This window comes from Chiloscyllium plagiosum, unplaced genomic scaffold (genome assembly GCF_037043375.1).
Source record: "Chiloscyllium plagiosum isolate Xiang-an unplaced genomic scaffold, Cpla_swu_hap1 HiC_scaffold_13, whole genome shotgun sequence".
Taxonomy (NCBI): Eukaryota; Metazoa; Chordata; class Chondrichthyes; order Orectolobiformes; family Hemiscylliidae; genus Chiloscyllium; species Chiloscyllium plagiosum.
In genome coordinates, this window is record NW_028270151.1 from 66118573 (window position 1) to 66130694 (window position 12122).

General features: G+C 40.9%; 1 protein-coding gene across 2 annotated transcripts in view; it reads right to left on the reverse strand.

Moving 5' to 3' along the window:
• The window catches only part of pik3cb (phosphatidylinositol-4,5-bisphosphate 3-kinase, catalytic subunit beta), a 196201-nt gene extending 194506 nt beyond the window's left edge, over positions 1–1695 (reverse strand). For both annotated transcript variants that reach the window (XM_043702026.2, XM_043702027.2), the window contains exon 1: positions 1290–1695. The gene's annotated coding sequence lies outside the window, so the exon portion shown is untranslated. The remainder of the gene's footprint in view (positions 1–1289) is intronic.
• Between the last annotated feature and the right edge of the window lie 10427 nt (positions 1696–12122).

Here is a 12122-nt window from a genome sequence, read left to right on the forward strand (position 1 = left end):
AGCAGGTCGTTTCATAATTTATCTAATTACTGTTTGGAACCTTGCAGTTAGTAAATTAGCAGCTGCGTTTCCTACATTACAACAGTGACTAGACTTCAAAGTGCAGTGCAATACTTGCTTAGAAGCGTTTTGGATCTAAGGATCTGTGATGTGTTTTTAAACGCAAGATTTGTTTTAAGCTTCAAGGTCAATTTTAATATTTACAAGCATCCCTGTTACATTTTTATAAAAAAGTTGTTTGGTGTAGAATTGGGGTTTAAAACAGCGTTACCCCAATGTGACAAATCTTTAAAATAGAAATTGGACACAGACTGTTTGGGTTGAACTGACAACTCGCTTTGCTCATTACCAAATGTCATTCATCGTGAGAGGAGCTGCAATACAGTCTGAGGGTCCCTCGTTCAGTTAGTCGATATCTCCAGGGCTACAAGGTTGGAGTACGACCACCAGTCTGGGCTGAACTCAGTCTGAAGTGAATACAGTACTGCGTTAACACGATGAAATTAGACACTATTGGCAGCTGATATGAGGACGTTAGGGTTTAACTCAACTCCAGACTCCCAACAGAGTGAATCGGCAACATAAAAAAGAGTTAAACAGACACGAATATTTTCTTATTTGTGAAGCGGATGGTGAGAAATACATGTGTGTGTACAAATGCAAACAAGATCGTGAAGAGCAAATGGACAGAGGAGCCCTACAGGTACGAGGTATAGTTATGATTAATCTGGCACCCCACCAAAAAAAAAGTTAAAAAACATAAACCCCTTCTGAGCGAAGTGATTTGTCAGTCTCGCTGCAAAGGTTGGGTAGGCAGCCGGCATTGATGCAGGTTTGATCAAGCCATGAGACTTGCGGTTATTACAGAGGACTATTTGTTTTTTATTAATCAACATGGCCCCAAGGGAGATGGCGTTCAGGAGGCGCTGGGTGTACTCGGGCGCAGAAGCCTCGGCCAGATCGGGTCACTTGGCAGATCAACACGGTGAGCGAGCGGAGTCCGTGCAGCTTCACCAACCTGCAGGATCCGCTCCCTTTCCTCCCACCCGCCGGCAGTTAACCTACCACTCAGTGGCTGACCACTCGACTGTTCGACAAATAGACACCCAACTTCGAACTCGCCGCAAAGTTTCACACAGAAAACTTTACAACACCACACCTCCCCCCAACCACACACACACCTATAAAAGAAATGTCCATTAGACGATCCTGTAAACGCTACCATTTCTATCACAAAAAAGTGACTTTTACCCCTTGCCGAAAAGCTACATTTGAGACGAAACAGATACCTTTCAAAGGCACGATTCCCTGTGACGAGGCGAGGTGAATGTTTGTTTGTTTTGTTCAGCTCAATGAGCTTCAACGCTGCCGGTATTTTCTAAGCAAGCTCGACTTCAATCCCTGCTTGATCCTCAGGCGACCAGTCAAGGCTGTGTGTTACAGAGCGGTTTCTTTTTTTGATTTCGTCGGTTGTTGTAACTTGCTCAGATGGTTACTTTTGATGAGGTCACTATAACCGACCAGCGAGAACAACACCAACTTCTATGCTGCAGTGAAGTCCAAACCAGGAAAATCAGCTGAGATTTCACCCGGAAATACATTTGCAAAGAGCCCTCCTTCGGCTGAGCGAGTTAGTCATTGTGCTTTTTTTTATGTAAACTGATTCAATAATTGATTAAACACAAAGCAAGTAGAGATGCACTTTTCACTAAATAATAAAGGGGCAGTTAATGTCACCTATGTCGATTTTCTTTCATTGACCGCTCACAAATTTTACAAATGATAAGGGCACTTCTTCGTCAAATATTGCAAGAAAGTTTAAATTTAATTTAAAACCTTTTAAAATGACTTTACAGCACAGAATGATAATTTTTTGTTGATTTTACATTATGTTTGGATCTATGAGTGCATTATACAATACTAATTTGGAATCTGCGGTGTGTAAGTGTTTAAGCAACCTCTTCATACACATTCTTTTTTTAAAAAAACACGAAAGAACTTCGGATGCTATAAATCAGAAACAAAAAAAAGCTGGAAATTCTCAGCAGGTGTGGCAGCATCTGCGGAGACAAATCAGAGCTCACGTTTTAGAGTTCTGAGGAAAGGATACTTGACCTGAAGCATTAACTCTGATTTCTTTCCACATATGTTGCTGAGACTGGTTGAGTTTTTCCAGCAATTTTGTGATTTTGTTTTGATGCACTTTGTAGCTTATCACATTTTAGCCTATGAAATGTATATCACACAGAGTTGGGTTCTGTTGAGTCAGGTATCTTGAAGTTTGTTAATAGCACTGACTCGTTATCTGGCTACAGTATCACAGACAAACATCCATTTTATGGTTCTTTGCTGCCTAATGTCACTGTATATTGCTGACTGACTGAAGATACCACATCAATTCCACTGCATGGAGAGGAGGTGAGGCAGTTATTTTTTTTTCTTGGACAACACATATTGTGATACTATACAACTGTTTTAAATGTACAGTCCCTTTTGGTCTAGAATCTATGCCATAATACAATATTCTCCTTTTTAAAAATGGGAACCCTTTTTCCAATAAACATTCACAAGAATGCATGTAGATATATTGTCTCAATACATTCCGATAACACACTAGTAAGAACATGACCAGATAAGGTACAATTATCACAACTTGATGGTGGAGCTTCACTTTGCAGTGTGCTGTCTGTTGTTGTAGATAGTTGTACATCACTTATCAATGTATGATTGTTGTTTAGCATAATATCTTTGGTATCCAACTGGTTATCCATTCTGATGGCTATTTGATCATACGCCATTTGGATATGTTGTCTATTGCCTCGAAGGATTTGACTTTCAATAAGGCATTCAACAAGGTTCCCATGGGAAACTGATTAACAAGGTTAGATCTCATGGAATATAGGGAGAACTAGCCATTTGGATACAGAACTGGCACAAAGGTAGAGGACAGACACTGGTGGTGGAGGGTTGTTTTTCAGACTGGAGGCCTGTGACCAGTGGAGAGCCGCAAGGATCGGCGCTGGGTCCTCTACTTTTCATCATTTATATAAATGATTTGGATGCGAGCATAAGAGGTACAGTTAGTAAGTTTGCAGTTGACACCAAAGTTGGAGGTGTAGTAGACAGCGAAGAGGTTTACCTCAGATTACAACAGGATCTGCACCAGATGGGCCAATGGGTTGAGAGGTAGCAGATGGAGTTTAATTCAGATAAATGTGAAGTGCTGCATTTTGAGAAAGCAAATCTTAGCAGGACTTATACACTTAATGGCAAGGTCCTAGGGAGTGTTGCTGAACAAAGAGACCTTGGAGTGCAGGTTCATAGCTCCTTGAAAGTGGAGTTGCTGGTAGATAGGATAGTGAAGAAGGCATTTGTTATGCTTTCCTTTATTGGTCAGCGTATTGAGTACAGGAGATGGAAGATCATGTTGCAGCTGTACAGGACATTGGTTAGGCCACTGTTGGAATATTGCTTACAATTCTGGTCTCCTTCCTATCAAAAAGATGTTGTGAAACTTGAAAGGGTTCAGAAAAGATTTAGAAGTATGTTGCCAGGGTTGGAGGATTTGAGCTCGAGGGAGAGATTGAACAGGCTGGGGCTGTTTTCCCTGGAGTGTCGGAGGCTGAGGGGTGACCTTAAAGAGGTCTATAAAATCATGAGGGGCATGGATAGGATAAATAGACAAAGTCTTTTCCCAGCGGTGGGAGAGTCCAGAACTCGAGGACATAGGTTTAGGGTGAGAGGGGAAAGACATAAAAGAGACATAAGGGGCAACTTTTTCACACAGAGGGTGGTACGTGTGTGGAATGTGCTGCCAGAGGAAGTGGTGGAGGCTAGTACAATTGCAACATTTAAAAGGCATTTGGATGGGTATATGAATAGCAAGGGTTTGGAGGGATATGGGCCGGGTGCTGGCGGGTGAGACTGAATTGAGTTGGGATATGTGGACAGCATGGATGGGTTGGACCAAAGAGTCTATTTCTGTGCAGTACGTCTCTATGACTATTACTATTAAAATGACATATGAGCTAGGCTGGACAAATGAGGTATACTTTCGCAAACCATCTGGGTGAAAATCTAATCTGTATGATTGTTCTGTTTCAAGTCTGATAACTCTGTATGATCATTGATAATGCATCTGTGCCAGTTTGTCTCTTGTTCTGACATTACATTGGTACATGTGGTTGGGTGTTGAATATATGGTGAAGAAGAACAATGTGGATCTGCTTCCCAAACATGAGAACTGCTAATGAGAGTAAACCGTTGCCTACAGGAGCAGCACGTAGATTTGACATAGCTGTGCAAAAATCTTGACAACGCACTTTAAACTTAACTATCATGGATTTTGCAATTAACAATACAAGTCGTGAGAAGAAGTAGTAGTAATATGTTGAACATCCCATTTCCTGCACATATTTTGGCAGAGTGCTTCAGCATACTGTGGACTGATGTTGGACACAATTTCTTGCAGTGGATGAAACAGACTGAAAATGGCAGCTAATTAGCAGTAATATTTAATTTGTCCAACAAAAGCAACTTTGATGAAATAGACAACAGAATATAATTGTGTCCTTGTACATGGAAAATATCAGTCACAAACTTAGACCATAAAATGTAGAAGAAGGAGCAGGCCATTCAGCCCATTGAGTCTGTTGTACCTACTAATCTGATAATCCTCAATTCCACTTTCCTACCATTTCCCTATAATGCTTGTTTTGCTTACTGATTCGAAGTTTGTTTATCATAGTCTCATCTGAACTTAATGACCCAGCCTCAATAGATTAATAAAGAGTTCCACAAATTCTCTATCCTCCAAGATAGAAATTCCTCTTTATCTCTGTCTTCAATTTGCAATCTCTTATTGTGAGATTATGTCCTAGACCTGGTACAAGACTCTTTCACAAGGGGAATCAGCCTTTCTGCATCTAACCTGTCAAGTTCCCCCAGAATCTTGTATGGACATCTCAGTGGGAATCTTGTGGAAGGAGAGCTTCTCTTGGTTTTTAAAGTTGACGAAGCTGACGTGTTTCACAATAATTTATTAGTTAACTGATGTTCTTATTAGTGATGGTCCCACATACAGATTCATGCACTGATCATTTGGGTTTAAGTTTACATTCTTGGAGAATCCTAGTTCACCTCGGCATTACCAGAAAGAACATATGAGCTTGGGGACCTATTGGATGAATTTAGGTCACCCGCTGATGATCATCTTTTTTAACTATTCCACTGGTCATCATCTGACAAGGCTTATTGAATCTACTTGGCCCAGCTTTAATGAAAATATCTGGATTCGTGTTGTTATCTGGAATCTTTGATGTTGCAACAGATGGGTTTGTCACTTTGTGGATCACAATAATGTATTAATCCATGCATACTGGTAGATCAAAGACTGTAAGTCTATCTGTTCCACTGATGTAAAAGTTTTCAGGTATCTGAGGATCTGAATTAGCATTTAAGAAGGATAATGTCAGTGCATGAGATGTCAGATCTGCTGTAAACAGTGTATCTGGCATGACTGCACCTCATTGTGCCAGTTTTCTGTGTTTCTCTTAAGTAAGATGCATAATAGGATGATATTTGCACTGGCACCAATGTTGATTTTGACCGAAAGTGCATATTGTCCAACCTTTTTGGAATATATCACTTGGATGAAGGTAAAGGCTTCAGCTTAACTGATGGCATCCAGGTTGTGTGTCAAGTTTACCAACTGTACCATTTGACTGGGTAAGATGTAATATTGTGGTTATCTCTTTGACTTCACTGACCTGCTTGTGTGCCATGGATAGAACATTGGTAGCTTTTTGTTTGGCTCTTCTTCACCTACTGATGCAGAGCATTGTGTAGTACTTTGGGATTCTCTGATCATTAGACTTCTTCTACATTTTAGCCCAATATCGCTTGTCAAAAATAATTTGCACGTCATGAAATGCTGGTTACTGCCTTGGTGGGTGAGACAAATCACACCTCATTCTGAATGGTCCTCTGACCTATTGATGACTATAGCATTTGTTATGGATACAGTAGTTGTTCCAGAGTCAAATACTTGCTGCTGACCTGCTACAATCGTATCAAACCTGTGTTCTTCTTCTAGTAAAGGGCCAATGGTATATTTCATGTGTTTGACTAGAAGTGCTTTTCTGTAAGTTTTGATAGGTGTACAGTCAATGTGCATTTCCACAAACCTTTCAGCTAAGTTAGTTTTATCGAAATCACATTCCATGCCTTTGAGTGCACCAGCCTTTCCTTTCTATGCACCAGCCTATGAATTACTCAATTATTTTATTTGACCGCTGATGTTATGAAATGGAGTCAAGCCTTTATACCCTGAAATTAACTCAAATTTTAAGTTAATGTCAAGGAACCTGAAAATCTTGTCAGGATCTTCATAGTCAACATCAGAGATATTGAAGAATAGGGTGTAGGTTTGCTCGCTGAGCTGTAGGTTTGATATCCTGACGTTTCATTACCTGGCTAGGTAACTTCATCAGTGGTGACCTCCAAGTGAAGCGAAGCTGTTGTTTCTATTTATATGTTTAAAAAGCCTTACATATTGAAGAATTTTGTTCCCGTACACATAGTAAGAAAAATTTTTATAGCGTGTCTGTCTTTATCAGACATCTACCAATCAATAAAGTAAAAATTGATTCTTTCTTTCTTTCTTGAAATATTTGAAGCTCTAAAAGATATCAGTGGATTGTCTGCTGTCTATGGTTAGGTGTTTGCCTTCCATCTTAGCTTGTTCTTTAAAATGAAAGCAAGAATGTAATTTGTGATGTAGTTTTTTTTTTTGCTTTTCATTTGCTGGTTTCTCTCTTTCCTTATTGTATGTTGATGCCCCTTTAAAAGTAATAGGCTTGTGTCTGTTAGGTGACATTCAGGTCAAATGAAGTGATGTCTTTTTCAATTTTTGTGCTGATATGGAACAGAAATTGGCAAAATCAACTGATTTTTGGGCACAGGTAAGGCATCTTTAATATAGAAAACATTTTTATTGTCTTTTTTCCATGTATTTTGTTCCAGGATTTCTTTCTGAGATCATAAAAGTCCCACATCACTTTTAAACTGCCGTTTTTTTTGTCCTGAGCCTCTTGTCCCCACTGTCACATTTTCAGCCTTTAGCATTCTCTTATTACTATTCACTTGCTGTCATAAATTTGGTCCTTGTGTACTGCAACAGTTTCTACCAGCACAATGCATTACTATATAATAAATCAAAGAACATGGTGGCACGGTGGCTCACAGCGCCAAAGATCCGGGTTCAATTCCCGCCTCAGGCAACTGACTATGTGGAGTTTGCACGTTCTCCCCGTATCTGCGTGGGTTTCCTCCGGGTGCTCCGGTTTCCTCCCACAGTCCAAAGATGTGCAGGTCAGGTGAATTGGCCACGCTAAATTGCCCGTAGTGTTAGGCAAGGGGTAAATGTAGGGATATGGGTGGGTTGCGCTTCGGCAGGTCGGTGTGGACTTGTTGGACCGAAGGGCCTGTTTCCACACTGTAATGTAATCTAAATCTAATCTAATCTAAACATATATCACAGAGAATCCGGTTCTCATTCAATAATGTATTTTGAGGTTTATAGGAACATAGGAACAGGAGTAGCCCCTCAATCCCACTCCAACATTCTAGGTCATAGATGATCACCTACTTGACCACTATATTAGTCCCTTATCCCCAGATCTTTTGATGCCATGAACAAGTAGAAATTTATCAATTTTGGTCTTCTAAGACCTCTTTTTTCAGAATTTCAAAGATTTGTTATGATCTGAGTGTAGAAGTTTCCATTATTCAGTCCAAAATGGCATGCCTTTTATTCTGAGACTGTTCCTTTGTTCTGGATCTTGCAGCCAAGGTAACATTCTTTCTCCATATTCTCTGTCTATTTCCTCCCATTCTTCAGAGAGTACAGGACATGTCTCTTCAGTCTCTCCTCACAGCACAGTCCCACTCATCCCAGGAATCAGTTTAATGAACCTTTGCTATACTGCCTTGATGGCAAATATATCCTTACTTAGGAAAGGGGACTAGAACTGCACATCATACTCCAGGTGCAGTCTCACAATGTTCTATACAACTGAGGCAAAACATCTTTGCTACTATATTCAAATCCTCTTGTGTTAAAGATTAGCATATCGTTTGCCTTCCAGAGTGCTTGTCACACCTGCATGCTCGTTTTCAGTGACTTATGAACATGAACATCCAGGTCTCTTTGGACATTAACACTATTCAGTCCACATCATACCCCATTTGCCCAGTCACTTAGCTTGTATAAATTCCCCTGAAACCTCTTTGTATCTCCTTTACAATGCACATTTTCATTAAGTTTTCCATCATCTGCAAACTTGGAAATATTAGAATCAGGTCATTGATGTAGATTTTGAACAGCAGGAGAACAAATACTGATCCTTGCGATACTGCCCTTTTCACAGCTTGCCAATTTGAGAATGACACATATATTCCTACTCTCTGCTTCCTGCCTGTTAACCAATCCTCAATCCATCATTGTATATAATCTTCAATTTCATGTGCTTTAATTTTGTTCTTTAACCGTCTGTTTTTACCAAAACCCTTCTGAAAGTCCATTTACACCATATCTCCTGTCCTCTTTATTGACTCTATTGGTAATACCCTCAACAAATTTGAACAGCTTGGCCAAACATTATTTTCCTTTTGTAAATCCATGTTGACTGTTGATCTGACAATTGTTTTGGATTCTTTCTCCACAGCATTGGGGCTCATTAGATAGTCTATACATCGATGGAAGACACTTATAATTATTGTATTCTCCTTTTTATGCGCACCTGCAATTTCCAGGGCATCATATTATCACTATTGTTTGGTGGCCCATAAACAACTCTGACCCATGTTTTCTGTCCTTTGCTGTTCCATAACTCCACCAAACAGACTGTACATTGTGTTCTTGTGATTGACAATTCTCTCCCTAATGCACTGCCCCGAACTCCTTTTCCTTTTTGCCTGTTTCTCTTAAACATTGAATCTTTTAACTGTTACATCATACCCTTTTACTTCAGTTAGTGCCTTCAATTCACTGATGCTTAATGCATTCAGATAGAGTGCTGTTAATTCTGCCTTTTAAAAACTATTTCGTAATTTGACCTTGGTCGATTCTAGGATTTGTTTCTATGCTTTCCACTTTCATTTACAGCTTTTCTATTTCCCATAACCAGCTTTTATTTTATTCTGTCTGAATTCTGTCTATGTTCCCACTCACCCTGACAAGTTATTTTAAACCCTGTCCTAAAGCACTAGCAAATCTCCCTGCAAGGATATGGGTCTCTGTCCTGCTAAAATGTAATGAGTGCCTGTCTGAGAGAGGCAGGGAACTTCTTCAAAATAGGCATAGTCCTGTATAGATCTCACCCACCCAGAAATCCAAAGTACTCACTCGGCACATTTTTTAAGCTCCCTGGACTGGGGGAGTTCAGAACTAGAGAGCATAGATTTAGGGTCAGGGGGAAAAGATTTAAAAGGAACCTCAGGGGCAACATTTTCTTGCAGAGGATGGTGTGCGTATGGAATGAGCTACCAGAGGAAGTGGTGGAGGCTACTACAATTGCAACGTTTAAAAGACATCTGGATGGGCATATGAATAGGAAGGGTTTAGAGAGATATGGGCAAAGTGTTGGCAAATGGGAATAGATTAATTTAGGATAACTGGTCTGCATGGACGAGTTGGACGGAAGAGTCTGTCTCTGTGCTGTACATCTCTATGACTTGATGTTCGTTTGTTCAATCTTCCTATTTCTATAACCACATGCAAAGGCTACTGGAAACAGTCCTGAGATGACTATCTTAGAGGTCCTGCTTTTACAGTTTCAAGCCTAGCTCCTAAATTCTACTTTCAGGACCTCATCCCACTTTTTACTTAAGTTCTATTGTTATTATTCATAGGATGTGGGTATCGCTGGCTAGGTCAGCATTTATCACCATTCTCTAGTTGCCCTCGAGAGGGTAGTGATAAGCTGCCTTTTTGAACCATTGGGGTGTGTACATCCACATTGCAGTAAATGGACTCTTATGACACAGTGGTAGTGCCCCTACCTCTGAGCCGGGGGGGCCTGAGTTTGAGTCTCACCTGGTCAAAGGGTAATGACATTTCTAATTAAAAATATCTCCACATTACACTTAGGAAAGGAGTTCCAGGATTATGACCCAGCAATCTGAGGGAAAGATAATGTCTTTCCAAGAATGATGAGTGACTGGGAGTGGAACTGTAGGTGATAGTATTTGCATGTATCTGCTGCCTTGTCCTTTTTGATGGTAGTGATTATGGATTTGGAAGGTGCTGACAAAATAAACCTTGGTGAATTTATGCAGTGCATTTTGTAGATAGTACACATTGAAGTTACTGCACACCAGTTTTGGTCAGAGTGAATGTTTGTGGATGTTGAGCTATCAACCAGGCGGATTTATCTTGGCTAATTTCCTGAGAGTTATTGGAACTGTACTTATCCAGATAAGTGGGGATTATTCTATCATTCCTGATGGCTTTTTGGTTGGAGGCGGTGGACAGGAGGCGAGTTATTCACTGCAGGATTCCTAGCCTCTGTCCTGCTTTTGTAGCCATTGTATTTATATGGTGAGTTCAGTTCAGTTTCTGATCAATGGTAACTCCCAAGATGTTGTAACTGGGGGTTCAATTATTGAAATGCCATTGAATGACAAGGGTGATGGTTAGATTCTCTCTTGTTGGAGATGGTCATTGCCTGCCACTTGTCAATCCAAGTCTGGATACTGTCCAGATCTTGCTGAATTTGGATATGGAGCCCTTCATCATCTGAGGAATTACAAATGGCAATGCACACTGTGAAATCATCAGCAAACATTGCCACACTTGACCTAATGATGGAGGGAAGGTCATTGATGAAGTTGCTAAAGATAGCTGGACCTAGGACAGTCCTGTGTGGATCTCCTGCAGAGATACCTTGAAATTGAGATGGCTGACCTCCAACAACCACACCCATCTTCCTTTGTGCCAGTTGTGACTCCAACCAGCACAGAGTTTCCTTCAGTTCCCATTGACTTCAGTTTTGCGAGAGCTCCTTGATGCTACACTTATGTCAATGCTGCCGATGTGGACAATGACCATAAGTTTTTTACCCTCCCCCAAAAGGACATCTTTTTCAATCACTCTGTGACATTCTTGACTCTGTCACTGGGAAAGTAATATACCATCCAGATGTCACATCTACAGCAACAGTTGCCCTAACAACTGAACCATTTGCCATTATAATCCTTCCACTCTTATTACACCCAACTCCTGTCGCTGAACCACACGCTGTGCCACAAACTTGGTTCTCACTACGTTCTCGGGTGGCATGATGGTTCAGTGGTTAGCACTGCTGCCTCACAGCGCCAGGGTCCCAGGTTCACTTCCAGCTGTGGGTGACTGTCTGTGTGGAGTTTGCACATTCTCCCTGTGTCTGCGTGGGTTTCCTCTGGGTGCTCCGGTTTCCTCCCACATTCCAAAGATTGCAAGTCAGGTGAATTGGCCTTGCGAAATTGTCCATAGTTGTTAGGTGCATTAGTCAGAGGGAAAATGGGTCTGGGTGGGTTACTCTTCAGAGGGTCGGTGTGGACTTGTAGGGCCGAAGGGCCTGTTTCCACACGTAGGGAATCTAATCTAATCTCCTATCTTCATCAGTATCTAGAAAGGAAAATTGATTGGTGATGGAATAGGCTCAAGTGACTCCTAAGTTACCTCCCTGCTCTTTCTAAATTGTCCGCTTATCATCCATTGCCTCCCTGCATCTCCTGCTCTCAAACTGTGGTGTTGAGAAATTTGTTTAAAGCACTTTCCTTGTAGTTCTCATCTTTACAGATAGCATCACAGTGGTGCAAGCCATCACTTCATCCAGACCAAGTGTATGCAGCTGGAAACATTTCTCACACATATGATAATCTGAGCTTCAGTCCACATCACTCTAGTTTAAGGAGGCTCTTGTTGCAGAATATTATCCCTATCTCTGAGCCAGGAGACCTGGGTTCAAGTACGACCAGCTCCAGCGGTGTGTAATAACATTGAGTAGAATAGCCTTCATTGTCACATGCACTTGAATAAGTGCAATGTGAAGTTTGTAATGTTGCCTCTCAGCGCCAGC